The 21,454-nt window shown below is 45.7% G+C and overlaps 65 non-coding genes across 65 annotated transcripts; all 65 read left to right on the top strand.

The window, feature by feature from the left end:
- Positions 1-66: 66 nt before the first annotated feature.
- On the top strand, positions 67-140 carry Trnan-guu (transfer RNA asparagine (anticodon GUU)). Its single transcript has one exon. It is a non-coding gene; the product is annotated as a tRNA-Asn (tRNA).
- Positions 141-875: 735 nt separating this feature from the next.
- Positions 876-949, top strand: Trnan-guu (transfer RNA asparagine (anticodon GUU)). The gene has a single exon. It is a non-coding gene; the product is annotated as a tRNA-Asn (tRNA).
- Positions 950-1,081: 132 nt separating this feature from the next.
- Positions 1,082-1,155, top strand: Trnan-guu (transfer RNA asparagine (anticodon GUU)). Its single transcript has one exon. It is a non-coding gene; the product is annotated as a tRNA-Asn (tRNA).
- A 137-nt stretch (positions 1,156-1,292) lies between these two features.
- On the top strand, positions 1,293-1,366 carry Trnan-guu (transfer RNA asparagine (anticodon GUU)). The gene has a single exon. It is a non-coding gene; the product is annotated as a tRNA-Asn (tRNA).
- A 128-nt stretch (positions 1,367-1,494) lies between these two features.
- On the top strand, positions 1,495-1,568 carry Trnan-guu (transfer RNA asparagine (anticodon GUU)). Its single transcript has one exon. It is a non-coding gene; the product is annotated as a tRNA-Asn (tRNA).
- A 332-nt stretch (positions 1,569-1,900) lies between these two features.
- On the top strand, positions 1,901-1,974 carry Trnan-guu (transfer RNA asparagine (anticodon GUU)). The gene has a single exon. It is a non-coding gene; the product is annotated as a tRNA-Asn (tRNA).
- Positions 1,975-2,511: 537 nt separating this feature from the next.
- Trnan-guu (transfer RNA asparagine (anticodon GUU)) lies at positions 2,512-2,585 on the top strand. Its single transcript has one exon. It is a non-coding gene; the product is annotated as a tRNA-Asn (tRNA).
- A 132-nt stretch (positions 2,586-2,717) lies between these two features.
- Positions 2,718-2,791, top strand: Trnan-guu (transfer RNA asparagine (anticodon GUU)). Its single transcript has one exon. It is a non-coding gene; the product is annotated as a tRNA-Asn (tRNA).
- A 334-nt stretch (positions 2,792-3,125) lies between these two features.
- Positions 3,126-3,200, top strand: Trnan-guu (transfer RNA asparagine (anticodon GUU)). Its single transcript has one exon. It is a non-coding gene; the product is annotated as a tRNA-Asn (tRNA).
- Positions 3,201-3,332: 132 nt separating this feature from the next.
- Positions 3,333-3,406, top strand: Trnan-guu (transfer RNA asparagine (anticodon GUU)). Its single transcript has one exon. It is a non-coding gene; the product is annotated as a tRNA-Asn (tRNA).
- A 128-nt stretch (positions 3,407-3,534) lies between these two features.
- Positions 3,535-3,608, top strand: Trnan-guu (transfer RNA asparagine (anticodon GUU)). Its single transcript has one exon. It is a non-coding gene; the product is annotated as a tRNA-Asn (tRNA).
- A 129-nt stretch (positions 3,609-3,737) lies between these two features.
- On the top strand, positions 3,738-3,811 carry Trnan-guu (transfer RNA asparagine (anticodon GUU)). The gene has a single exon. It is a non-coding gene; the product is annotated as a tRNA-Asn (tRNA).
- Positions 3,812-3,940: 129 nt separating this feature from the next.
- Trnan-guu (transfer RNA asparagine (anticodon GUU)) lies at positions 3,941-4,014 on the top strand. Its single transcript has one exon. It is a non-coding gene; the product is annotated as a tRNA-Asn (tRNA).
- Positions 4,015-4,349: 335 nt separating this feature from the next.
- Positions 4,350-4,423, top strand: Trnan-guu (transfer RNA asparagine (anticodon GUU)). The gene has a single exon. It is a non-coding gene; the product is annotated as a tRNA-Asn (tRNA).
- Positions 4,424-4,551: 128 nt separating this feature from the next.
- On the top strand, positions 4,552-4,625 carry Trnan-guu (transfer RNA asparagine (anticodon GUU)). The gene has a single exon. It is a non-coding gene; the product is annotated as a tRNA-Asn (tRNA).
- A 129-nt stretch (positions 4,626-4,754) lies between these two features.
- On the top strand, positions 4,755-4,828 carry Trnan-guu (transfer RNA asparagine (anticodon GUU)). The gene has a single exon. It is a non-coding gene; the product is annotated as a tRNA-Asn (tRNA).
- A 129-nt stretch (positions 4,829-4,957) lies between these two features.
- Positions 4,958-5,031, top strand: Trnan-guu (transfer RNA asparagine (anticodon GUU)). The gene has a single exon. It is a non-coding gene; the product is annotated as a tRNA-Asn (tRNA).
- A 129-nt stretch (positions 5,032-5,160) lies between these two features.
- Trnan-guu (transfer RNA asparagine (anticodon GUU)) lies at positions 5,161-5,234 on the top strand. The gene has a single exon. It is a non-coding gene; the product is annotated as a tRNA-Asn (tRNA).
- Positions 5,235-5,363: 129 nt separating this feature from the next.
- Trnan-guu (transfer RNA asparagine (anticodon GUU)) lies at positions 5,364-5,437 on the top strand. Its single transcript has one exon. It is a non-coding gene; the product is annotated as a tRNA-Asn (tRNA).
- A 735-nt stretch (positions 5,438-6,172) lies between these two features.
- Positions 6,173-6,246, top strand: Trnan-guu (transfer RNA asparagine (anticodon GUU)). The gene has a single exon. It is a non-coding gene; the product is annotated as a tRNA-Asn (tRNA).
- A 132-nt stretch (positions 6,247-6,378) lies between these two features.
- Trnan-guu (transfer RNA asparagine (anticodon GUU)) lies at positions 6,379-6,452 on the top strand. Its single transcript has one exon. It is a non-coding gene; the product is annotated as a tRNA-Asn (tRNA).
- Positions 6,453-6,584: 132 nt separating this feature from the next.
- Trnan-guu (transfer RNA asparagine (anticodon GUU)) lies at positions 6,585-6,658 on the top strand. The gene has a single exon. It is a non-coding gene; the product is annotated as a tRNA-Asn (tRNA).
- Positions 6,659-6,989: 331 nt separating this feature from the next.
- Trnan-guu (transfer RNA asparagine (anticodon GUU)) lies at positions 6,990-7,063 on the top strand. The gene has a single exon. It is a non-coding gene; the product is annotated as a tRNA-Asn (tRNA).
- Positions 7,064-7,195: 132 nt separating this feature from the next.
- On the top strand, positions 7,196-7,269 carry Trnan-guu (transfer RNA asparagine (anticodon GUU)). The gene has a single exon. It is a non-coding gene; the product is annotated as a tRNA-Asn (tRNA).
- Positions 7,270-7,404: 135 nt separating this feature from the next.
- Trnan-guu (transfer RNA asparagine (anticodon GUU)) lies at positions 7,405-7,478 on the top strand. The gene has a single exon. It is a non-coding gene; the product is annotated as a tRNA-Asn (tRNA).
- A 128-nt stretch (positions 7,479-7,606) lies between these two features.
- On the top strand, positions 7,607-7,680 carry Trnan-guu (transfer RNA asparagine (anticodon GUU)). Its single transcript has one exon. It is a non-coding gene; the product is annotated as a tRNA-Asn (tRNA).
- A 128-nt stretch (positions 7,681-7,808) lies between these two features.
- On the top strand, positions 7,809-7,883 carry Trnan-guu (transfer RNA asparagine (anticodon GUU)). Its single transcript has one exon. It is a non-coding gene; the product is annotated as a tRNA-Asn (tRNA).
- A 334-nt stretch (positions 7,884-8,217) lies between these two features.
- Trnan-guu (transfer RNA asparagine (anticodon GUU)) lies at positions 8,218-8,291 on the top strand. The gene has a single exon. It is a non-coding gene; the product is annotated as a tRNA-Asn (tRNA).
- Positions 8,292-8,621: 330 nt separating this feature from the next.
- Trnan-guu (transfer RNA asparagine (anticodon GUU)) lies at positions 8,622-8,696 on the top strand. Its single transcript has one exon. It is a non-coding gene; the product is annotated as a tRNA-Asn (tRNA).
- A 132-nt stretch (positions 8,697-8,828) lies between these two features.
- On the top strand, positions 8,829-8,902 carry Trnan-guu (transfer RNA asparagine (anticodon GUU)). Its single transcript has one exon. It is a non-coding gene; the product is annotated as a tRNA-Asn (tRNA).
- A 128-nt stretch (positions 8,903-9,030) lies between these two features.
- Trnan-guu (transfer RNA asparagine (anticodon GUU)) lies at positions 9,031-9,104 on the top strand. Its single transcript has one exon. It is a non-coding gene; the product is annotated as a tRNA-Asn (tRNA).
- Positions 9,105-9,233: 129 nt separating this feature from the next.
- Positions 9,234-9,307, top strand: Trnan-guu (transfer RNA asparagine (anticodon GUU)). Its single transcript has one exon. It is a non-coding gene; the product is annotated as a tRNA-Asn (tRNA).
- A 129-nt stretch (positions 9,308-9,436) lies between these two features.
- On the top strand, positions 9,437-9,510 carry Trnan-guu (transfer RNA asparagine (anticodon GUU)). Its single transcript has one exon. It is a non-coding gene; the product is annotated as a tRNA-Asn (tRNA).
- A 335-nt stretch (positions 9,511-9,845) lies between these two features.
- On the top strand, positions 9,846-9,919 carry Trnan-guu (transfer RNA asparagine (anticodon GUU)). The gene has a single exon. It is a non-coding gene; the product is annotated as a tRNA-Asn (tRNA).
- Positions 9,920-10,047: 128 nt separating this feature from the next.
- Trnan-guu (transfer RNA asparagine (anticodon GUU)) lies at positions 10,048-10,121 on the top strand. The gene has a single exon. It is a non-coding gene; the product is annotated as a tRNA-Asn (tRNA).
- Positions 10,122-10,250: 129 nt separating this feature from the next.
- Positions 10,251-10,324, top strand: Trnan-guu (transfer RNA asparagine (anticodon GUU)). The gene has a single exon. It is a non-coding gene; the product is annotated as a tRNA-Asn (tRNA).
- A 129-nt stretch (positions 10,325-10,453) lies between these two features.
- Trnan-guu (transfer RNA asparagine (anticodon GUU)) lies at positions 10,454-10,527 on the top strand. Its single transcript has one exon. It is a non-coding gene; the product is annotated as a tRNA-Asn (tRNA).
- Positions 10,528-10,656: 129 nt separating this feature from the next.
- On the top strand, positions 10,657-10,730 carry Trnan-guu (transfer RNA asparagine (anticodon GUU)). The gene has a single exon. It is a non-coding gene; the product is annotated as a tRNA-Asn (tRNA).
- Positions 10,731-10,859: 129 nt separating this feature from the next.
- Trnan-guu (transfer RNA asparagine (anticodon GUU)) lies at positions 10,860-10,933 on the top strand. The gene has a single exon. It is a non-coding gene; the product is annotated as a tRNA-Asn (tRNA).
- A 533-nt stretch (positions 10,934-11,466) lies between these two features.
- On the top strand, positions 11,467-11,540 carry Trnan-guu (transfer RNA asparagine (anticodon GUU)). Its single transcript has one exon. It is a non-coding gene; the product is annotated as a tRNA-Asn (tRNA).
- A 330-nt stretch (positions 11,541-11,870) lies between these two features.
- Positions 11,871-11,945, top strand: Trnan-guu (transfer RNA asparagine (anticodon GUU)). Its single transcript has one exon. It is a non-coding gene; the product is annotated as a tRNA-Asn (tRNA).
- A 334-nt stretch (positions 11,946-12,279) lies between these two features.
- Trnan-guu (transfer RNA asparagine (anticodon GUU)) lies at positions 12,280-12,353 on the top strand. Its single transcript has one exon. It is a non-coding gene; the product is annotated as a tRNA-Asn (tRNA).
- Positions 12,354-12,683: 330 nt separating this feature from the next.
- On the top strand, positions 12,684-12,758 carry Trnan-guu (transfer RNA asparagine (anticodon GUU)). Its single transcript has one exon. It is a non-coding gene; the product is annotated as a tRNA-Asn (tRNA).
- Positions 12,759-12,890: 132 nt separating this feature from the next.
- Trnan-guu (transfer RNA asparagine (anticodon GUU)) lies at positions 12,891-12,964 on the top strand. Its single transcript has one exon. It is a non-coding gene; the product is annotated as a tRNA-Asn (tRNA).
- A 128-nt stretch (positions 12,965-13,092) lies between these two features.
- On the top strand, positions 13,093-13,166 carry Trnan-guu (transfer RNA asparagine (anticodon GUU)). Its single transcript has one exon. It is a non-coding gene; the product is annotated as a tRNA-Asn (tRNA).
- A 129-nt stretch (positions 13,167-13,295) lies between these two features.
- Positions 13,296-13,369, top strand: Trnan-guu (transfer RNA asparagine (anticodon GUU)). The gene has a single exon. It is a non-coding gene; the product is annotated as a tRNA-Asn (tRNA).
- Positions 13,370-13,498: 129 nt separating this feature from the next.
- Trnan-guu (transfer RNA asparagine (anticodon GUU)) lies at positions 13,499-13,572 on the top strand. Its single transcript has one exon. It is a non-coding gene; the product is annotated as a tRNA-Asn (tRNA).
- Positions 13,573-13,701: 129 nt separating this feature from the next.
- Trnan-guu (transfer RNA asparagine (anticodon GUU)) lies at positions 13,702-13,775 on the top strand. Its single transcript has one exon. It is a non-coding gene; the product is annotated as a tRNA-Asn (tRNA).
- Positions 13,776-13,904: 129 nt separating this feature from the next.
- On the top strand, positions 13,905-13,978 carry Trnan-guu (transfer RNA asparagine (anticodon GUU)). Its single transcript has one exon. It is a non-coding gene; the product is annotated as a tRNA-Asn (tRNA).
- Positions 13,979-14,714: 736 nt separating this feature from the next.
- Positions 14,715-14,788, top strand: Trnan-guu (transfer RNA asparagine (anticodon GUU)). Its single transcript has one exon. It is a non-coding gene; the product is annotated as a tRNA-Asn (tRNA).
- A 332-nt stretch (positions 14,789-15,120) lies between these two features.
- Positions 15,121-15,194, top strand: Trnan-guu (transfer RNA asparagine (anticodon GUU)). Its single transcript has one exon. It is a non-coding gene; the product is annotated as a tRNA-Asn (tRNA).
- A 129-nt stretch (positions 15,195-15,323) lies between these two features.
- Positions 15,324-15,397, top strand: Trnan-guu (transfer RNA asparagine (anticodon GUU)). Its single transcript has one exon. It is a non-coding gene; the product is annotated as a tRNA-Asn (tRNA).
- A 129-nt stretch (positions 15,398-15,526) lies between these two features.
- On the top strand, positions 15,527-15,600 carry Trnan-guu (transfer RNA asparagine (anticodon GUU)). Its single transcript has one exon. It is a non-coding gene; the product is annotated as a tRNA-Asn (tRNA).
- A 129-nt stretch (positions 15,601-15,729) lies between these two features.
- Positions 15,730-15,803, top strand: Trnan-guu (transfer RNA asparagine (anticodon GUU)). The gene has a single exon. It is a non-coding gene; the product is annotated as a tRNA-Asn (tRNA).
- A 331-nt stretch (positions 15,804-16,134) lies between these two features.
- On the top strand, positions 16,135-16,208 carry Trnan-guu (transfer RNA asparagine (anticodon GUU)). The gene has a single exon. It is a non-coding gene; the product is annotated as a tRNA-Asn (tRNA).
- Positions 16,209-17,324: 1,116 nt separating this feature from the next.
- Positions 17,325-17,398, top strand: Trnan-guu (transfer RNA asparagine (anticodon GUU)). Its single transcript has one exon. It is a non-coding gene; the product is annotated as a tRNA-Asn (tRNA).
- Positions 17,399-17,527: 129 nt separating this feature from the next.
- Trnan-guu (transfer RNA asparagine (anticodon GUU)) lies at positions 17,528-17,601 on the top strand. Its single transcript has one exon. It is a non-coding gene; the product is annotated as a tRNA-Asn (tRNA).
- Positions 17,602-17,730: 129 nt separating this feature from the next.
- On the top strand, positions 17,731-17,804 carry Trnan-guu (transfer RNA asparagine (anticodon GUU)). Its single transcript has one exon. It is a non-coding gene; the product is annotated as a tRNA-Asn (tRNA).
- A 1,116-nt stretch (positions 17,805-18,920) lies between these two features.
- Trnan-guu (transfer RNA asparagine (anticodon GUU)) lies at positions 18,921-18,994 on the top strand. The gene has a single exon. It is a non-coding gene; the product is annotated as a tRNA-Asn (tRNA).
- A 129-nt stretch (positions 18,995-19,123) lies between these two features.
- Positions 19,124-19,197, top strand: Trnan-guu (transfer RNA asparagine (anticodon GUU)). The gene has a single exon. It is a non-coding gene; the product is annotated as a tRNA-Asn (tRNA).
- Positions 19,198-19,921: 724 nt separating this feature from the next.
- On the top strand, positions 19,922-19,995 carry Trnan-guu (transfer RNA asparagine (anticodon GUU)). The gene has a single exon. It is a non-coding gene; the product is annotated as a tRNA-Asn (tRNA).
- Positions 19,996-20,516: 521 nt separating this feature from the next.
- Trnan-guu (transfer RNA asparagine (anticodon GUU)) lies at positions 20,517-20,590 on the top strand. The gene has a single exon. It is a non-coding gene; the product is annotated as a tRNA-Asn (tRNA).
- A 129-nt stretch (positions 20,591-20,719) lies between these two features.
- Positions 20,720-20,793, top strand: Trnan-guu (transfer RNA asparagine (anticodon GUU)). The gene has a single exon. It is a non-coding gene; the product is annotated as a tRNA-Asn (tRNA).
- Positions 20,794-21,110: 317 nt separating this feature from the next.
- Positions 21,111-21,184, top strand: Trnan-guu (transfer RNA asparagine (anticodon GUU)). The gene has a single exon. It is a non-coding gene; the product is annotated as a tRNA-Asn (tRNA).
- Positions 21,185-21,313: 129 nt separating this feature from the next.
- Positions 21,314-21,387, top strand: Trnan-guu (transfer RNA asparagine (anticodon GUU)). The gene has a single exon. It is a non-coding gene; the product is annotated as a tRNA-Asn (tRNA).
- Positions 21,388-21,454: the final 67 nt, after the last annotated feature.

Genomic DNA, 21,454 nt, shown 5'->3' with positions numbered 1-21,454 from the left:
TTTCCGATTTTACTTACGTCTCTTTCTTCCTCGTTGGAGACGAATGAAAAACAATGCATCACAGGAGCCTCCGTGGCGCAATCGGCTAGCGCGTTCGGCTGTTAACCGAAAGGTTGGTGGTTCGAGCCCACCCGGGGGCGAGTTTATTTTAGAAAGAATTAATTTATGTGCTGCTGAAGAAATCTACACAGCAGATGTCTAGTTTCCGATTTTACATTCGTCTCTTTCTTCCTCTTTGGAGACGAATGAAAAACAATGCATCAGAGGAGCCTCCGTTGCGCAATTGGCAAGCCCGTTCGGCTGTTAACTGAAAGGTTGGTGGTTCGAGCCCACCCGGGGGCGAGTTTATTTTAGAAAGTATAAAAAATATGTGCTGCTGAAGAAATCTTCACAGAAGATGTGTTGTTTCCGATTTTACTTACGTCTCTTTCTTCCTCTTTCGAGACGAAGGAAAAAGTATCCATCACAGGAGCCTCCGTGGCGCAATCGGCTAGCGCGTTCGGCTGTTAACCGAAAGGTTGGTGGTTCGAGCCCACCACGGGCGAGTTTATTTTAGAAAGGATTAAAAATATGTGCTGCTGAAGAAATCTTCACAGCAGATGTGTTGTTTCCGATTTTACTTACGTCTCTTTCTTCCTCTTTGGAGACGAATGAAAAACAATGCCGCACAGGAGCCTCCGTGGCGCAATCGGCTAGCGCGTTCGGCTGTTAACCGAAAGGTTGGTGGTTCGAGCCCACCCGGGCCGAATTTATTTTAGAAAGGATTAAAAATATGTGCTGCTGAAGAAATATTCACAGCAGATGTGTAGTTTCCGATTTTACTTACGTCTCTTTCTTCCTCTTTTAAGACGAATGAAAAGCAATGCATCACAGCAGCCTCCGTGGCGCAATCGGCTAGCGAGTTCGGCTGTTAACCGAAAGGTTGGTGGTTCGAGCCCACCCGGGGGCGAATTTTTTTTTTTTGAAAGGATTAAAAATATGTGCTGCTGAAGAAATCTTCACAGTACATATGTAGTTTCCGATTTTACTTACGTCTCTTTCTTCCTCTTTGAAGACGAATGAAAAGCAATGCATCACAGCAGCCTCCGTGGCGCAATCGGCTAGCGCGTTCGGCTGTTAACCGAAAGGTTGGTGGTTCGAGCCCACCCGGGGGCGAATTTTTTTTTTTTTTGAAAGGATTAAAAATATGTGCTGCTGAAGAAATCTTCACAGTACATATGTAGTTTCCGATTTATTTACTGAAGTCTCTTTCTTCCTCTTTGGAGACGAATGAAAAACTATGCATCACAGGAGCCTCCGTGGCGTAATCGGCTAGCGCGTTCGGCTGTTAACCGAAAGGTTGGTGGTTCGAGCCCACCCGGGGGCGAGTTTATTTCAGAAAGAATTAATTTATGTGCTGCTGAAGAAATCTTCACAGCAGATGTCTGGTTTCCGATTTTACATTCGTCTCTTTCTTCCTCTTTGGAGACGAATGAAAAACAATGCATCAGAGGAGCCTCCGTGGTGCAATTGGCAAGCGCGTTCGGCTGTTAACCGAAAGGTTGGTGGTTCGAGCCCACGCGGGGGCGAGTTTATTTTAGAAAGGATTAAAAATATGTGCTGCTGAAGAAATCTTCACAGCAGATGTGTTTTTTCCGATTTTACTTACGTCTCTTTTTTCCTCTTTGGAGACGAATGAAAAACAATGCATCACAGGAGCCTCCGTGGCGAGATCGGCTAGCGCGTTCGGCTGTTAACCGAAAGGATGGTGGTTCGAGCCCACGCGGGGGCGAGTTTATTTTAGAAAGAATTAAAAATATGTGCTGCTGAAGAAATCTTCACAGCAGATGTGTTGTTTCCGATTTTACTTACGTCTCTTTCTTCCTCTTTGGAGACGAATGAAAAACAATGCATCACAGGAGCCTCCGTGGCGCAATCGGCTAGCGCGTTCGGCTGTTAACCGAAAGGTTGGTGGTTCAAGCCCACCCGGGGGCGAATTTTTTTTAGAAAGGATTAAAAATATGTGCTGCTGTAGAAATCTTCACAATACATATGTAGTTTCCGATTTATTTACTGAAGTCTCTTTCTTCCTCTTTGGAGACGAATGAAAAACTATGCATCACAGGAGCCTCCGTGGCGCAATCGGCTAGCGCATTCGGCTGTTAAGCGAAAGGTTGGTGGTTCGAGCCCACCCGGGGTTGAGATTATTTTAGAAAGGATTAAAAATATGTGCTGCTGAAGAAATCTTCACAGCAGATGTGTTGTTTCCGATTTTACTTACGTCTCTTTCTTCCTCTTTGGAGACGAATGAAAAATAATGCATCACAGGAGCCTCCGTGTCGCAATCCGCTAGCGCGTTCGGCTGTTAAGCGAAAGGTTGGTGGTTCGAGCCCACCCGGGCCGAATTTATTTTAGAAAGGATTAAAAATATGTGCTGCTGAAGAAATATTCACAGCAGATGTGTAGTTTCCGATTTTACTTACGTCTCTTTCTTCCTCTTTGAAGACGAATGAAAAGCAATGCGTCACAGCAGCCTCCGTGGCGCAATCGGCTAGCGCGTTCGGCTGTTAACCGAAAGGTTGGTGGTTCGAGCCCACCCGGGGGCGAATTTTTTTTTGAAAGGATTAAAAATATGTGCTGCTGAAGAAATATTCACAGTACATATGTAGTTTCCGATTTATTTACTGAAGTCTCTTTCTTCCTCTTTGGAGACGAATGAAAAACTATGCATCACAGGAGCCTCCGTGGCGCAATCGGCTAGCGCGTTCGGCTGTTAACCGAAAGGTTGGTGGTTCGAGCCCACCCGGGGGCGAATTTTTTTTTGAAAGGATTAAAATTATGTGCTGCTGAAGAAATCTTCACAGTACATATGTAGTTTCCGATTTATTTACTGAAGTCTCTCTCTTCCTCTTTGGAGACGAATGAAAAACTATGCATCACAGGAGCCTCCATGGCGCAATCGGCTAGCGCGTTCGGCTGTTAAGCGAAAGGTTGGTGGTTCGAGCCCACCCGGGGGTGAGATTATTTTAGAAAGGATTAAAAATATGTGCTGCTGAAGAAATCTTCACAGCAGATGTGTTGTTTCCGATTTTACTTACGTCTCTTTCTTCCTCTTTGAAGACGAATGAAAAGCAATGCATCACAGCAGCCTCCGTGGCGCAATCGGCTAGCGCGTTCGGCTGTTAACCGAAAGGTTGGTGGTTCGAGCCCACCCGAAGCGAATTTTTTTTTTGAAAGGATTAAAAATATGTGCTGCTGAAGAAATCTTCACAGTACATATGTAGTTTCCGATTTATTTACTGAAGTCTCTTTCTTCCTCTTTGGAGACGAATGAAAAACTATGCATCACAGGAGCCTCCGTGGCGTAATCGGCTAGCGCGTTCGGCTGTTAACCGAAAGGTTGGTGGTTCGAGCCCACCCGGGGGCGAGTTTATTTTAGAAAGAATTAATTTATGTGCTGCTGATGAAATCTTCACAGCAGATGTCTGGTTTCAGATTTTACATTCGTCTCTTTCTTCCTCTTTGGAGACGAATGAAAAACAATGCATCAGAGGAGCCTCCGTGGTGCAATTGGCAAGCGCGTTCGGCTGTTAACCGAAAGGTTGGTGGTTCGAGCCCACGCGGGGGCGAGTTTATTTTAGAAAGGACTAAAAATATGTGCTGCTGAAGAAATCTTCACAGCAGATGTGTTTTTTCCGATTTTACTTACGTCTCTTTTTTCCTCTTTGGAGACGAATGAAAAACAATGCATCACAGGAGCCTCCGTGGCGTGATCGGCTAGCGCGTTCGGCTGTTAACCGAAAGGTTGGTGGTTCGAGCCCACGCGGGGGCGAGTTTATTTTAGAAAGGATTTAAAATATGTGCTGCTGAAGAAATCTTCACAGCAGATGTGTTGTTTCCGATTTTACTTACCTCTCTTTCTTCCTCTTTGGAGACGAATGAAAAACAATGCATCACAGGAGCCTCCGTGGCGAGATCGGCTAGCGCGTTCGGCTGTTAACCGAAAGGTTGGTGGTTCGAGCCCACCCGGGGGCGAGTTTATTTTAGAAAGAATTAAAAATATGTGCTGCTGAAGAAATCTTCACAGCAGATGTGTTGTTTCCGATTTTACTTACCTCTCTTTCTTCCTCTTTGGAGACGAATGAAAAACAATGCATCACAGGAGCCTCCGTGGCGAGATCGGCTAGCGCGTTCGGCTGTTAACCGAAAGGTTGGTGGTTCGAGCCCACCCGAAGCGAATTTTTTTTTTGAAAGGATTAAAAATATGTGCTGCTGAAGAAATCTTCACAGTACATATGTAGTTTCCGATTTATTTACTGAAGTCTCTTTCTTCCTCTTTGGAGACGAATGAAAAACTATGCATCACAGGAGCCTCCGTGGCGTAATCGGCTAGCGCGTTCGGCTGTTAACCGAAAGGTTGGTGGTTCGAGCCCACCCGGGGGCGAGTTTATTTCAGAAAGAATTAATTTATGTGCTGCTGAAGAAATCTTCACAGCAGATGTCTGGTTTCCGATTTTACATTCGTCTCTTTCTTCCTCTTTGGAGACGAATGAAAAACAATGCATCAGAGGAGCCTCCGTGGTGCAATTGGCAAGCGCGTTCGGCTGTTAACCGAAAGGTTGGTGGTTCGAGCCCACGCGGGGGCGAGTTTATTTTAGAAAGGATTAAAAATATGTGCTGCTGAAGAAATCTTCACAGCAGATGTGTTTTTTCCGATTTTACTTACGTCTCTTTTTTCCTCTTTGGAGACGAATGAAAAACAATGCATCACAGGAGCCTCCGTGGCGTGATCGGATAGCGCGTTCGGCTGTTAACCGAAAGGTTGGTGGTTCGAGCCCACGCGGGGGCGAGTTTATTTTAGAAAGGATTTAAAATATGTGCTGCTGAAGAAATCTTCACAGCAGATGTGTTGTTTCCGATTTTACTTACCTCTCTTTCTTCCTCTTTGGAGACGAATGAAAAACAATGCATCACAGGAGCCTCCGTGGCGAGATCGGCTAGCGCGTTCGGCTGTTAACCGAAAGGTTGGTGGTTCGAGCCCACCCGGGGGCGAGTTTATTTTAGAAAGAATTAAAAATATGTGCTGCTGAAGAAATCTTCACAGCAGATGTGTTGTTTCCGATTTTACTTACGTCTCTTTCTTCCTGTTTGGAGACGAATGAAAAACAATGCACCACAGGAGCCTCCGTGGCGCAATCGGCTAGCGCGTTCGGCTGTTAATCGAAAGGTTGGTGGTTCGAGCCCACCAGGGGGCGAATTTATTTAAGAAAGGATTAAAAATATGTGCTGCTGAAGAACTCTTCAAAGCAGATCTGTAGTTTCCGATTTTACTTACGTCTCTTTCTTCCTCGTTGGAGACGAATGAAAAACAATGCATCACAGGAGCCTCCGTGGCGCAATCGGCTAGCGCGTTCGGCTGTTAACCGAAAGGTTGGTGGTTCGAGCCCACCCGGGGGCGAGTTTATTTTAGAAAGAATTAATTTATGTGCTGCTGAAGAAATCTACACAGCAGATGTCTAGTTTCCGATTTTACATTCGTCTCTTTCTTCCTCTTTGGAGACGAATGAAAAACAATGCATCAGAGGAGCCTCCGTTGCGCAATTGGCAAGCCCGTTCGGCTGTTAACTGAAAGGTTGGTGGTTCGAGCCCACCCGGGGGCGAGTTTATTTTAGAAAGTATAAAAAATATGTGCTGCTGAAGAAATCTTCACAGAAGATGTGTTGTTTCCGATTTTACTTACGTCTCTTTCTTCCTCTTTCGAGACGAAGGAAAAAGTATCCATCACAGGAGCCTCCGTGGCGCAATCGGCTAGCGCGTTCGGCTGTTAACCGAAAGGTTGGTGGTTCGAGCCCACCACGGGCGAGTTTATTTTAGAAAGGATTAAAAATATGTGCTGCTGAAGAAATCTTCACAGCAGATGTGTTGTTTCCGATTTTACTTACGTCTCTTTCTTCCTCTTTGGAGACGAATGAAAAACAATGCCGCACAGGAGCCTCCGTGGCGCAATCGGCTAGCGCGTTCGGCTGTTAACCGAAAGGTTGGTGGTTCGAGCCCACCCGGGCCGAATTTATTTTAGAAAGGATTAAAAATATGTGCTGCTGAAGAAATATTCACAGCAGATGTGTAGTTTCCGATTTTACTTACGTCTCTTTCTTCCTCTTTTAAGACGAATGAAAAGCAATGCATCACAGCAGCCTCCGTGGCGCAATCGGCTAGCGAGTTCGGCTGTTAACCGAAAGGTTGGTGGTTCGAGCCCACCCGGGGGCGAATTTTTTTTTGAAAGGATTAAAAATATGTGCTGCTGAAGAAATCTTCACAGTACATATGTAGTTTCCGATTTATTTACTGAAGTCTCTTTCTTCCTCTTTGGAGACGAATGAAAAACTATGCATCACAGGAGCCTCCGTGGCGCAATCGGATAGCGCGTTCGGCTGTTAACCGAAAGGTTGGTGGTTCGAGCCCACCCGGGGGCGAATTTTTTTTTGAAAGGATTAAAAATATGTGCTGCTGAAGAAATCTTCACAGTACATATGTAGTTTCCGATTTATTTACTGAAGTCTCTTTCTTCCTCTTTGGAGACGAATGAAAAACTATGCATCACAGGAGCCTCCGTGGCGCAATCGGCTAGCGCGTTCGGCTGTTAAGCGAAACGTTGGTGGTTCGAGCCCACCCGGGGGTGAGATTATTTTATAAAGGATTAAAAATATGTGCTGCTGAAGAAATCTTTACAGCAGATGTGTTGTTTCCGATTTTACTTACGTCTCTTTCTTCCTCTTTGGAGACGAATGAAAAATAATGCATCACAGGAGCCTCCGTGTCGCAATCGGCTAGCGCGTTCGGCTGTTAACCGAAAGGTTGGTGGTTCGAGCCCACCCGGGCCAAATTTATTTTAGAAAGGATTAAAAATATGTGCTGCTGAAGAAATATTCACAGCAGATGTGTAGTTTCCGATTTTACTTACGTCTCTTTCTTCCTCTTTGAAGACGAATGAAAAGCAATGCGTCACAGCAGCCTCCGTGGCGCAATCGGCTAGCGCGTTCGGCTGTTAACCGAAAGGTTGGTGGTTCGAGCCCACCCGGGGGCGAATTTTTTTTTTTTGAAAGGATTAAAAATATGTGCTGCTGAAGAAATCTTCACAGTACATATGTAGTTTCCGATTTTACTTACGTCTCTTTCTTCCTCTTTGAAGACGAATGAAAAGCAATGCATCACAGCAGCCTCCGTGGCGCAATCGGCTAGCGCGTTCGGCTGTTAACCGAAAGGTTGGTGGTTCGAGCCCACCCGGGGGCGAATTTTTTTTTTTTGAAAGGATTAAAAATATGTGCTGCTGAAGAAATCTTCACAGTACATATGTAGTTTCCGATTTATTTACTGAAGTCTCTTTCTTCCTCTTTGGAGACGAATGAAAAACTATGCATCACAGGAGCCTCCGTGGCGTAATCGGCTAGCGCGTTCGGCTGTTAACCGAAAGGTTGGTGGTTCGAGCCCACCCGGGGGCGAGTTTATTTCAGAAAGAATTAATTTATGTGCTGCTGAAGAAATCTTCACAGCAGATGTCTGGTTTCCGATTTTACATTCGTCTCTTTCTTCCTCTTTGGAGACGAATGAAAAACAATGCATCAGAGGAGCCTCCGTGGTGCAATTGGCAAGCGCGTTCGGCTGTTAACCGAAAGGTTGGTGGTTCGAGCCCACGCGGGGGCGAGTTTATTTTAGAAAGGATTAAAAATATGTGCTGCTGAAGAAATCTTCACAGCAGATGTGTTGTTTCCGATTTTACTTACGTCTCTTTCTTCCTCTTTGAAGACGAATGAAAAGCAATGCATCACAGCAGCCTCCGTGGCGCAATCGGCTAGCGCGTTCGGCTGTTAACCGAAAGGTTGGTGGTTCGAGCCCACCCGAAGCGAATTTTTTTTTTGAAAGGATTAAAAATATGTGCTGCTGAAGAAATCTTCACAGTACATATGTAGTTTCCGATTTATTTACTGAAGTCTCTTTCTTCCTCTTTCGAGACGAAGGAAAAAGTATCCATCACAGGAGCCTCCGTGGCGCAATCGGCTAGCGCGTTCGGCTGTTAACCGAAAGGTTGGTGGTTCGAGCCCACCACGGGCGAGTTTATTTTAGAAAGGATTAAAAATATGTGCTGCTGAAGAAATCTTCACAGCAGATGTGTTGTTTCCGATTTTACTTACGTCTCTTTCTTCCTCTTTGGAGACGAATGAAAAACAATGCCGCACAGGAGCCTCCGTGGCGCAATCGGCTAGCGCGTTCGGCTGTTAACCGAAAGGTTGGTGGTTCGAGCCCACCCGGGGGCGAGTTTATTTTAGAAAGAATTAATTTATGTGCTGCTGAAGAAATCTACACAGCAGATGTCTGGTTTCCGATTTTACATTCGTCTCTTTCTTCCTCTTTGGAGACGAATGAAAAACAATGCCGCACAGGAGCCTCCGTGGCGCAATCGGCTAGCGCGGTCGGCTGTTAAGCGAAAGGTTGGTGGTACGAGCCCACCCGGGGGTGAGATTATTTTAGAAAGGATTAAAAATATGTGCTGCTGAAGAAATCTTCACAGCAGATGTGTTGTTTCCGATTTTACTTACGTCTCTTTCTTCCTCTTTGAAGACGAATGAAAAGCAATGCATCACAGCAGCCTCCGTGGCGCAATCGGCTAGCGCGTTCGGCTGTTAACCGAAAGGTTGGTGGTTCGAGCCCACCCGAAGCGAATTTTTTTTTTGAAAGGATTAAAAATATGTGCTGCTGAAGAAATCTTCACAGTACATATGTAGTTTCCGATTTATTTACTGAAGTCTCTTTCTTCCTCTTTGGAGACGAATGAAAAACTATGCATCACAGGAGCCTCCGTGGCGTAATCGGCTAGCGCGTTCGGCTGTTAACCGAAAGGTTGGTGGTTCGAGCCCACCCGGGGGCGAGTTTATTTTAGAAAGAATTAATTTATGTGCTGCTGATGAAATCTTCACAGCAGATGTCTGGTTTCAGATTTTACATTCGTCTCTTTCTTCCTCTTTGGAGACGAATGAAAAACAATGCATCAGAGGAGCCTCCGTGGTGCAATTGGCAAGCGCGTTCGGCTGTTAACCGAAAGGTTGGTGGTTCGAGCCCACGCGGGGGCGAGTTTATTTTAGAAAGGACTAAAAATATGTGCTGCTGAAGAAATCTTCACAGCAGATGTGTTTTTTCCGATTTTACTTACGTCTCTTTTTTCCTCTTTGGAGACGAATGAAAAACAATGCATCACAGGAGCCTCCGTGGCGTGATCGGCTAGCGCGTTCGGCTGTTAACCGAAAGGTTGGTGGTTCGAGCCCACGCGGGGGCGAGTTTATTTTAGAAAGGATTTAAAATATGTGCCGCTGAAGAAATCTTCACAGCAGATGTGTTGTTTCCGATTTTACTTACCTCTCTTTCTTCCTCTTTGGAGACGAATGAAAAACAATGCATCACAGGAGCCTCCGTGGCGAGATCGGCTAGCGCGTTCGGCTGTTAACCGAAAGGTTGGTGGTTCGAGCCCACCCGGGGGCGAGTTTATTTTAGAAAGAATTAAAAATATGTGCTGCTGAAGAAATCTTCACAGCAGATGTGTTGTTTCCGATTTTACTTACCTCTCTTTCTTCCTCTTTGGAGACGAATGAAAAACAATGCATCACAGGAGCCTCCGTGGCGAGATCGGCTAGCGCGTTCGGCTGTTAACCGAAAGGTTGGTGGTTCGAGCCCACCCGAAGCGAATTTTTTTTTTGAAAGGATTAAAAATATGTGCTGCTGAAGAAATCTTCACAGTACATATGTAGTTTCCGATTTATTTACTGAAGTCTCTTTCTTCCTCTTTGGAGACGAATGAAAAACTATGCATCACAGGAGCCTCCGTGGCGTAATCGGCTAGCGCGTTCGGCTGTTAACCGAAAGGTTGGTGGTTCGAGCCCACCCGGGGGCGAGTTTATTTCAGAAAGAATTAATTTATGTGCTGCTGAAGAAATCTTCACAGCAGATGTCTGGTTTCCGATTTTACATTCGTCTCTTTCTTCCTCTTTGGAGACGAATGAAAAACAATGCATCAGAGGAGCCTCCGTGGTGCAATTGGCAAGCGCGTTCGGCTGTTAACCGAAAGGTTGGTGGTTCGAGCCCACGCGGGGGCGAGTTTATTTTAGAAAGGATTAAAAATATGTGCTGCTGAAGAAATCTTCACAGCAGATGTGTTTTTTCCGATTTTACTTACGTCTCTTTTTTCCTCTTTGGAGACGAATGAAAAACAATGCATCACAGGAGCCTCCGTGGCGTGATCGGATAGCGCGTTCGGCTGTTAACCGAAAGGTTGGTGGTTCGAGCCCACGCGGGGGCGAGTTTATTTTAGAAAGGATTTAAAATATGTGCTGCTGAAGAAATCTTCACAGCAGATGTGTTGTTTCCGATTTTACTTACCTCTCTTTCTTCCTCTTTGGAGACGAATGAAAAACAATGCATCACAGGAGCCTCCGTGGCGAGATCGGCTAGCGCGTTCGGCTGTTAACCGAAAGGTTGGTGGTTCGAGCCCACCCGGGGGCGAGTTTATTTTAGAAAGAATTAAAAATATGTGCTGCTGAAGAAATCTTCACAGCAGATGTGTTGTTTCCGATTTTACTTACGTCTCTTTCTTCCTGTTTGGAGACGAATGAAAAACAATGCACCACAGGAGCCTCCGTGGCGCAATCGGCTAGCGCGTTCGGCTGTTAATCGAAAGGTTGGTGGTTCGAGCCCACCAGGGGGCGAATTTATTTAAGAAAGGATTAAAAATATGTGCTGCTGAAGAACTCTTCAAAGCAGATCTGTAGTTTCCGATTTTACTTACGTCTCTTTCTTCCTCGTTGGAGACGAATGAAAAACAATGCATCACAGGAGCCTCCGTGGCGCAATCGGCTAGCGCGTTCGGCTGTTAACCGAAAGGTTGGTGGTTCGAGCCCACCCGGGGGCGAGTTTATTTTAGAAAGAATTAATTTATGTGCTGCTGAAGAAATCTACACAGCAGATGTCTAGTTTCCGATTTTACATTCGTCTCTTTCTTCCTCTTTGGAGACGAATGAAAAACAATGCATCAGAGGAGCCTCCGTTGCGCAATTGGCAAGCCCGTTCGGCTGTTAACTGAAAGGTTGGTGGTTCGAGCCCACCCGGGGGCGAGTTTATTTTAGAAAGTATAAAAAATATGTGCTGCTGAAGAAATCTTCACAGAAGATGTGTTGTTTCCGATTTTACTTACGTCTCTTTCTTCCTCTTTCGAGACGAAGGAAAAAGTATCCATCACAGGAGCCTCCGTGGCGCAATCGGCTAGCGCGTTCGGCTGTTAACCGAAAGGTTGGTGGTTCGAGCCCACCACGGGCGAGTTTATTTTAGAAAGGATTAAAAATATGTGCTGCTGAAGAAATCTTCACAGCAGATGTGTTGTTTCCGATTTTACTTACGTCTCTTTCTTCCTCTTTGGAGACGAATGAAAAACAATGCCGCACAGGAGCCTCCGTGGCGCAATCGGCTAGCGCGTTCGGCTGTTAACCGAAAGGTTGGTGGTTCGAGCCCACCCGGGGGCGAGTTTATTTTAGAAAGAATTAATTTATGTGCTGCTGAAGAAATCTACACAGCAGATGTCTGGTTTCCGATTTTACGTTCGTCTCTTTCTTCCTCTTTGGAGACGAATGAAAAACAATGCCGCACAGGAGCCTCCGTGGCGCAATCGGCTAGCGCGGTCGGCTGTTAAGCGAAAGGTTGGTGGTACGAGCCCACCCGGGGGTGAGATTATTTTAGAAAGGATTAAAAATATGTGCTGCTGAAGAAATCTTCACAGCAGATGTGTTGTTTCCGATTTTACTTACGTCTCTTTCTTCCTCTTTGAAGACGAATGAAAAGCAATGCATCACAGCAGCCTCCGTGGCGCAATCGGCTAGCGCGTTCGGCTGTTAACCGAAAGGTTGGTGGTTCGAGCCCACCCGAAGCGAATTTTTTTTTTGAAAGGATTAAAAATATGTGCTGCTGAAGAAATCTTCACAGTACATATGTAGTTTCCGATTTATTTACTGAAGTCTCTTTCTTCCTCTTTCGAGACGAAGGAAAAAGTATCCATCACAGGAGCCTCCGTGGCGCAATCGGCTAGCGCGTTCGGCTGTTAACCGAAAGGTTGGTGGTTCGAGCCCACCACGGGCGAGTTTATTTTAGAAAGGATTAAAAATATGTGCTGCTGAAGAAATCTTCACAGCAGATGTGTTGTTTCCGATTTTACTTACGTCTCTTTCTTCCTCTTTGGAGACGAATGAAAAACAATGCCGCACAGGAGCCTCCGTGGCGCAATCGGCTAGCGCGTTCGGCTGTTAACCGAAAGGTTGGTGGTTCGAGCCCACCCGGGGGCGAGTTTATTTTAGAAAGAATTAATTTATGTGCTGCTGAAGAAATCTACACAGCAGATGTCTGGTTTCCGATTTTACATTCGTCTCTTTCTTCCTCTTTGGAGACGAATGAAAAACAATGCCGCACAGGAGCCTCCGTGGCGCAATCGGCTAGCGCGGTCGGCTGTTAAGCGAAAGGTTGGTGGTACGAGCCCACCCGGGGGTGAGATTATTTTAGAAAGGATTAAAAATATGTGCTGCTGAAGAAATCTTCACAGCAGATGTGTTGTTTCCGATTTTACTTACGTCTCTTTCTTCCTCTTTGAAGACGAATGAAAAGCAATGCATCACAGCAGCCTCCGTGGCGCAATCGGCTAGCGCGTTCGGCTGTTAACCGAAAGGTTGGTGGTTCGAGCCCACCCGAAGCGAATTTTTTTTTTGAAAGGATTAAAAATATGTGCTGCTGAAGAAATCTTCACAGTACATATGTAGTTTCCGATTTATTTACTGAAGTCTCTTTCTTCCTCTTTGGAGACGAATGAAAAACTATGCATCACAGGAGCCTCCGTGGCGTAATCGGCTAGCGCGTTCGGCTGTTAACCGAAAGGTTGGTGGTTCGAGCCCACCCGGGGGCGAGTTTATTTTAGAAAGAATTAATTTATGTGCTGCTGATGAAATCTTCACAGCAGATGTCTGGTTTCAGATTTTACATTCGTCTCTTTCTTCCTCTTTGGAGACGAATGAAAAACAATGCATCAGAGGAGCCTCCGTGGTGCAATTGGCAAGCGCGTTCGGCTGTTAACCGAAAGGTTGGTGGTTCGAGCCCACGCGGGGGCGAGTTTATTTTAGAAAGGACTAAAAATATGTGCTGCTGAAGAAATCTTCACAGCAGATGTGTTTTTTCCGATTTTACTTACGTCTCTTTTTTCCTCTTTGGAGACGAATGAAAAACAATGCATCACAGGAGCCTCCGTGGCGTGATCGGCTAGCGCGTTCGGCTGTTAACCGAAAGGTTGGTGGTTCGAGCCCACGCGGGGGCGAGTTTATTTTAGAAAGGATTTAAAATATGTGCTGCTGAAGAAATCTTCACAGCAGATGTGTTGTTTCCGATTTTACTTACCTCTCTTTCTTCCTCTTTGGAGACGAATGAAAAACAATGCATCACAGGAGCCTCCGTGGCGAGATCGGCTAGCGCGTTCGGCTGTTAACCGAAAGGTTGGTGGTTCGAGCCCACCCGGGGGCGAGTTTATTTTAGAAAGAATTAAAAATATGTGCTGCTGAAGAAATCTTCACAGCAGATGTGTTGTTTCCGATTTTACTTACCTCTCTTTCTTCCTCTTTGGAGACGAATGAAAAACAATGCATCACAGGAGCCTCCGTGGCGAGATCGGCTAGCGCGTTCGGCTGTTAACCGAAAGGTTGGTGGTTCGAGCCCACCCGGGGGCGAGTTTATTTTAGAAAGAATTAAAAATATGTGCTGCTGAAGAAATCTTCACAGCAGATGTGTTGTTTCCGATTTTACTTACGTCTCTTTCTTCCTGTTTGGAGACGAATGAAAAACAATGCACCACAGGAGCCTCCGTGACGCAATCGGCTAGCGCGTTCGGCTGTTAACCGAAAGGTTGGTGGTTCGAGCCCACCCGGGGGCGAGTTTATTTTAGAAAGAATTAATTTATGTGCTGCTGAAGAAATCTACACAGCAGATGTCTGGTTTCCGATTTTACATTCGTCTCTTTCTTCCTCTTTGGAGACGAATGAAAAACAATGCATCAGAGGAGCCTCCGTTGCGCAATTGGCAAGCCCGTTCGGCTGTTAACTGAAAGGTTGGTGGTTCGAGCCCACCCGGGGGCGAGTTTATTTTAGAAAGTATAAAAAATATGTGCTGCTGAAGAAATCTTCACAGAAGATGTGTTGTTTCCGATTTTACTTACGTCTCTTTCTTCCTCTTTGGAGACGAAGGAAAAAGTATCCATCACAGGAGCCTCCGTGGCGCAATCGGCTAGCGCGTTCGGCTGTTAACCGAAAGGTTGGTGGTTCGAGCCCACCACGGGCGAGTTTATTTTAAAAAGGATTAAAAATATGTGCTGCTGAAGAAATCTTCAAAGCAGATGTGTAGTTTCCGATTTTACTTACGTCTCTGTCTTCCTCTTTGGAGACGAATGAAAAACAATGCATCACAGGAGCCTCCGTAACGCAATCGGCTAGCGCGTTCGGCTGTTAACCGAGAGGTTGGTGATTCGAGCCCACCCGGGGGCGAGTTTATTTTAGAAAGGATTAAAAATATGTGCTGCTGAAGAAATCTTCACAGCAGATGTGCTGTTTCCGATTTTACTTACGTCTCTTTCTTAATCTTTGAAGACGAATGAAAAACAATGCATCACAGCAGCCTCCGTGGCGCAATCGGCTAGCGCGTTCGGCTGTTAACCGAAAGCTTGGTGGTTCGAGCCCACCAGGGGGCGAATTTTTTTTAGAAAGGATTAAAAATATGTGCTGCTGAAGAACTCTTCAAAGCAGATCTGTAGTTTCCGATTTTACTTACGTCTCTTTCTTCCTCTTTGGAGACGAATGAAAAACAATGCATCACAGGAGCCTCCGTGGCGAGATCGGCTAGCGTGTTCGGCTGTTAACCGAAAGGTTGGTGGTGCGAGCCCACCCGGGGGCGAGTTTATTTTAGAAAGGATTAAAAATATGTGCTGCTGAAGAAATCTTCACAGCAGATATCTGGTTTCCTATTTTACATTCGTCTCTTTCTTCCTCTTTGGAGACGAATGAAAAACAATGCCGCACAGGAGCCTCAGTGGCGCAATCGGCTAGCGTGTTCGGCTGTTAACCGAAAGGTTGGTGGTTCGAGCCCACCCGGGGGCGAGTTTATTTTAGAAAGGATTAAAAATATGTGCTGCTGAAGAAATCTTCACAGCAGATGTGTTGTTTCTGATTTTACTTGCGTCTCTTTCTTCCTCTTTGGAGACGAATGAAAAACAATGCCTCACAGGAGCCTCCATGGCGCAATCGGCTAGCGCGTTCGGCTGTTAACCGAAAGGTTGGTGGTTCGAGCCCACCCGGGGGCGAGGTTATTTTAGAAAGAATTAAAAATATGTGCTGCTGAAGTAATCTTCACAGCAGATATCTGGTTTCCGATTTTGCATTCGTCTCTTTCTTCCTCTTTGGAGACGAATGAAAAACATTGCATCAGAGGAGCCTCCGTGGCGCAATCGGCTAGCGCGTTCGGCTGTTAACCGAAAGGTTGGTGGTTCGAGCCCACCCGGGGGCGAGTTTATTTTAGAAAGGATTAAAAATATGTGCTTCTGAAGAAATCTTCACAGCAGATATCTGGTTTCCGATTTTACATTCGTCTCTTTCTTCCTCTTTGGAGACGAATGAAAAACAATGCATCACAGGAGCCTCCGTGGCGCAATCGGCTAGCGCGTTCGGCTGTTAACCGAAAGGTTGGTGGTTCGAGCCCACCCGGGGGCGAGTTTATTTTAGAAAGAATTAAAAATATGTGCTGCTGAAGAAATCTTCACAGCAGATGTGTTGTTTCTGATTTTACTTGCGTCTCTTTCTTCCTCTTTGGAGACGAATGAAAAACAATGCCTCACAGGAGCCTCCATGGCGCAATCGGCTGGCGCGTTCGGCTGTTAACCGAAAGGTTGGTGGTTCGAGCCCACCGGGGTCGAGGTTATTTTAGAAAGAATTAAAAATATGTGCTGCTGAAGAAATCTTCACAGCAGATATCTGGTTTCCGATTTTACATTCGTCTCTTTCTTCCTCTTTGGAGACGAATGAAAAACATTGCATCAGAGGAGCCTCCGTGGCGCAATCGGCTAGCGCGTTCGGCTGTTAACCGAAAGGTTGGTGGTTCGAGCCCACCCGGGGGCGAGTTTATTTTAGAAAGAATTAATTTATGTGCTGCTGAAGAAATCTTCACAGCAGATGTCTGGTTTCCGATTTTACATTCGTCTCTTTCTTCCTCTTTGGAGACGAATGAAAAACAATGCATCACAGGAGCCTCCATGGCGCGTTCGGCTTTTAACCGAAAGGTTGGTGGTTCGAGCCCACCCGGGGGCGAGTTTATTTTAGAAAGGATTAAAAATATGTGCTGCTGAAGAAATCTTCACAGCAGATGTGTTGTTTCCGATTTTACTTGCGTCTCTTTCTTCCACTTTGGAGACGAAGGAAAAAGTATCCATCACAGGAGCCTCCGTGGCGCAATCGGCTAGCGCGTTCGGCTGTTAACCGAAAGGTTGGTGGTTCGAGCCCACCACGGGCGAGTTTATTTTAGAAAGGATTAAAAATATGTGCTGCTGAAGAAATCTTCAAAGCAGACGTGTAGTTTCCGATTTTACTTACGTCTCTTTCTTCCTCTTTGGAGACGAATGAAAAACAATGCATCACAGGAGCCTCCGTTGCGCAATTGGCAAGCCCGTTCGGCTGTTAACCGAAATGTTGGTGGTTCGAGCCCACCCGGGGGCGAGTTTATTTTAGAAAGGATTAAAAATATGTGCTGCTGAAGAAATCTTCACAGCAGATGTGTTGTTTCCGATTTTACTTACGTCTCTTTCTTCCTCTTTGAAGACGAATGAAAAACAATGCATCACAGCAGCCTCCGTGGCGCAATCGGCTAGCGCGTTCGGCTGTTAACCGAAACCTTGGTGGTTCGAGCCCACCAGGGTGCGAATTTTTTTTAGAAAGGATTAAAAATATGTGCTGCTGAAGAACTCTTCAAAGCAGATCTGTAGTTTCCGATTTTACTTACGTCTCTTTCTTCCTCTTTGGAGACGAATGAAAAACAATACATCACAGGAGCCTCCGTGGCGCGTTCGGCTTTTAACCGAAAGGTTGGTGGTTCGAGCCCACCCGGGGGCGAGTTCATTTTAGAAAGGATAAAAAATATGTGCTGCTGAAGAAATCTTCACAGCAGTTGTGTTGTTTCTTATTTTACTTGCGTCTCTTTCTTCCTCTTTGGAGACGAATGAAAAACAATGCCTCACAGGAGCCTCCATGGCGCAATCGGCTAGCGCGTTCGGCTGTTAACCGAAAGGTTGGTGGTTCGAGCCCACCCGGGGGCGAGTTTATTTTAGAAAGAATTAAAAATATGTGCTGCTGAAGAAATCTTCACAGCAGATGTCTGGTTTCCGATTTTACATTCGTCTCTTTCTTCCTCTTTGGAGACGAATGAAAAACAATGCACCACAGGTGCCTCCGTGGCGCAATCGGCTAGCGCGTTCGGCTGTTAACCGAAAGGTTGGTGGTTCGAGCCCACCCGGGGGCGAGTTTATATTAGAAAGAATTAAAAATATGTGCTGCTGAAGAAATCTTCACAGCAGATATCTGGTTTCCGATTTTACATTCGTCTCTTTCTTCCTCTTTGGAGACGAATGAAAAACATTGCATCAGAGGAGCCTCCGTGGCGCAATCGGCTAGCGCGTTCGGCTGTTAACCGAAAGGTTGGTGGTTCGAGCCCACCCGGGGGCGAGTTTATTTTAGAAAGAATTAATTTATGTGCTGCTGAAGAAATCTTCACAGCAGATGTCTGGTTTCCGATTTTACATTCGTCTCTTTCTTCCTCTTTGGAGACGAATGAAAAACAATGCATCACAGGAGCCTCCATGGCGCGTTCGGCTTTTAACCGAAAGGTTGGTGGTTCGAGCCCACCCGGGGGCGAGTTTATTTTAGAAAGGATTAAAAATATGTGCTGCTGAAGAAATCTTCACAGCAGATGTGTTGTTTCCGATTTTACTTGCGTCTCTTTCTTCCACTTTGGAGACGAAGGAAAAAGTATCCATCACAGGAGCCTCCGTGGCGCAATCGGCTAGCGCGTTCGGCTGTTAACCGAAAGGTTGGTGGTTCGAGCCCACCACGGGCGAGTTTATTTTAGAAAGGATTAAAAATATGTGCTGCTGAAGAAATCTTCAAAGCAGACGTGTAGTTTCCGATTTTACTTACGTCTCTTTCTTCCTCTTTGGAGACGAATGAAAAACAATGCATCACAGGAGCCTCCGTTGCGCAATTGGCAAGCCCGTTCGGCTGTTAACCGAAATGTTGGTGGTTCGAGCCCACCCGGGGGCGAGTTTATTTTAGAAAGGATTAAAAATATGTGCTGCTGAAGAAATCTTCACAGCAGATGTGTTGTTTCCGATTTTACTTACGTCTCTTTCTTCCTCTTTGAAGACGAATGAAAAACAATGCATCACAGCAGCCTCCGTGGCGCAATCGGCTAGCGCGTTCGGCTGTTAACCGAAACCTTGGTGGTTCGAGCCCACCAGGGTGCGAATTTTTTTTAGAAAGGATTAAAAATATGTGCTGCTGAAGAACTCTTCAAAGCAGATCTGTAGTTTCCGATTTTACTTACGTCTCTTTCTTCCTCTTTGGAGACGAATGAAAAACAATACATCACAGGAGCCTCCGTGGCGCGTTCGGCTTTTAACCGAAAGGTTGGTGGTTCGAGCCCACCCGGGGGCGAGTTCATTTTAGAAAGGATAAAAAATATGTGCTGCTGAAGAAATCTTCACAGCAGTTGTGTTGTTTCTTATTTTACTTGCGTCTCTTTCTTCCTCTTTGGAGACGAATGAAAAACAATGCCTCACAGGAGCCTCCATGGCGCAATCGGCTAGCGCGTTCGGCTGTTAACCGAAAGGTTGGTGGTTCGAGCCCACCCGGGGGCGAGTTTATTTTAGAAAGAATTAAAAATATGTGCTGCTGAAGAAATCTTCACAGCAGATGTCTGGTTTCCGATTTTACATTCGTCTCTTTCTTCCTCTTTGGAGACGAATGAAAAACAATGCACCACAGGTGCCTCCGTGGCGCAATCGGCTAGCGCGTTCGGCTGTTAACCGAAAGGTTGGTGGTTCGAGCCCACCCGGGGGCGAGTTTATATTAGAAAGAATTAATTTATGTGCTGCTGAAGAAATCTTCACAGCAGATGTGTTGTTTCCGATTTTACTTACGTCTCTTTCTTCCTCTTTGGAGACGAATGAAAAACAATGCATCACAGGAGCCTCCGTGGCGAGATCGGCTAGCGCGTTCGGCTGTTAACCGAAAGGTTGGTTGTTCGAGCCCACGCGGGGGCGAGTTTTTTTTAGAAAGAATTAAAAATATGTGATTCTGAAGAAATCTTCACAGCAGATGTCTGGTTTCCGATTTTACATTCGTCTCTTTCTTCCTCTTTGGAGACGAATGACAAACAATGCATCAGAGGAGCCTCCATGGCGCGTTCGGCTTTTAACCGAAAGGTTGGTGGTTCGAGCCCACCCGGGGGCGAGTTTATTTTAGAAAGGATAAAAAATATGTGCTGCTGAAGAAATCTTCAAAGCAGATCTGTAGTTTCCGATTTTTTTTACGTCTCTTTCTTCCTCTTTGGAGACGAATGAAAAACAATGCATCACAGGAGCCTCCGTGGCGAGATCGGCTAGCGCGTCCGGCTGTTAACCGAAAGGTTGGTGGTTCGAGCCCACCCGGGGGCGAGGTTATTTTAGAAAGAATTAAAAATATGTGCTGCTGAAGAATTCTTCACAGCAGATATCTGGTTTCCGATTTTACATTCGTCTCTTTCTTCCTCTTTGGAGACGAATGAAAAAGATTGCATCAGAAGAGCCTCCGTGGCGCAATCGGCTAGCGCGTTCGGCTGTTAACCGAAAGGTTGGTGGTTCGAGCCCACCTGGGGGCGAGTTTATTTTAGAAAGGATTAAAAATATGTGCTTCTGAAGAAATCTTCACAGCAGATATCTGGTTTCCGATTTTACATTCGTCTCTTTCTTCCTCTTTGGAGACGAATGAAAAACAATGCATCACAGGAGCCTCCGTGGCGCGTTCGGCTTTTAACCGAAAGGTTGGTGGTTCGAGCCCACCCGGGGGCGAGTTTATTTTAGAAAGGATAAAAAATATGTGCTGCTGAAGAAATCTTCACAGCAGATGTGTTGTTTCCGATTTTACTTGCGTCTCTTTCTTCCACTTTGGAGACGAAGGAAAAAGTATCCATCACAGGAGCCTCCGTGGCGCAATCGGCTAGCGCGTTCGACTGTTAACCGAAAGGTTGGTGGTTCGAGCCCACCACGGGCGAGTTTATTTTAGAAAGGATTAAAAATATGTGCTGCTGAAGAAATCTTCAAAGCAGATGTGTAGTTTCCGATTTTACTTACGTCTCTTTCTTCCTCTTTGGAGACGAATGAAAAACAATGCATCACAGGAGCCTCCGTGGCGCAATCGGCTAGCGCGTTCGGCTGTTAACCGAAAGGTTGGTGGTTCGAGCCCACCCGGGGGCGAATTTTTTTTAGAAAGGATTAAAAATATGTGCTGCTGAAGAAATCTTCAAAGCAGATCTGTAGTTTCCGATTTTACATTCGTCTCTTTCTTCCTCTTTGGAGACGAATGAAAAACAATGCATCACAGGAGCCTCCGTGGCGCAATCGGCTAGCGCGTTCGGCTGTTAACCGAAAGGTTGGAGGTTCGAGCCCAACCGGGGGCGAGTTTATTTTAGAAAGAATTAATTTAGGTGCTGCTGAAGAAATCTTCACAGCAGATGTCTGGTTTCCGATTTTACATTCGTCTCTTTCTTCCTCTTTGGAGACGAATGAAAAACAATGCATCACAGGAGCCTCCGTGGCGCGTTCGGCTTTTAACCGAAAGGTTGGTGGTTCGAGCCCACCCGGGGGCGAATTTATTTTAGAAAGGATTAAAAATATTGCTGCTGAAGAAATCTTCACAGCAGATGTGTAGTTTCCGATTTTACTTACGTCTCTTTCTTAATCTTTGAAGACGAATGAAAAACAATGCATCACAGCAGCCTCCGTGGCGCAATCGGCTAGCGCGTTCGGCTGTTAACCGAAAGGTTGGTGGTTCGAGCCCACCCGGGGGCGAATTTATTTTAGAAAGGATTAAAAATATGTGCTGCTGAAGAAATCTTCACAGCAGATGTGTTGTTTCTGATTTTACTTGCGTCTCTTTCTTCCTCTTTGGAGACGAATGAAAAACAATGCCTCACAGGAGCCTCCATGGCGCAATCGGCTAGCGCGTTCGGCTGTTAACCGAAAGGTTGGTGGTTCGAGCCCACCCGGGGGCGAGGTTATTTTAGAAAGAATTAAAAATATGTGCTGCTGAAGTAATCTTCACAGCAGATATCTGGTTTC

This window comes from Argiope bruennichi, chromosome 10, assembly GCF_947563725.1.
Source record: "Argiope bruennichi chromosome 10, qqArgBrue1.1, whole genome shotgun sequence".
NCBI lineage: Eukaryota > Metazoa > Arthropoda > Arachnida > Araneae > Araneidae > Argiope > Argiope bruennichi.
This window is presented reverse-complemented; position numbering and strand designations above follow the sequence as displayed.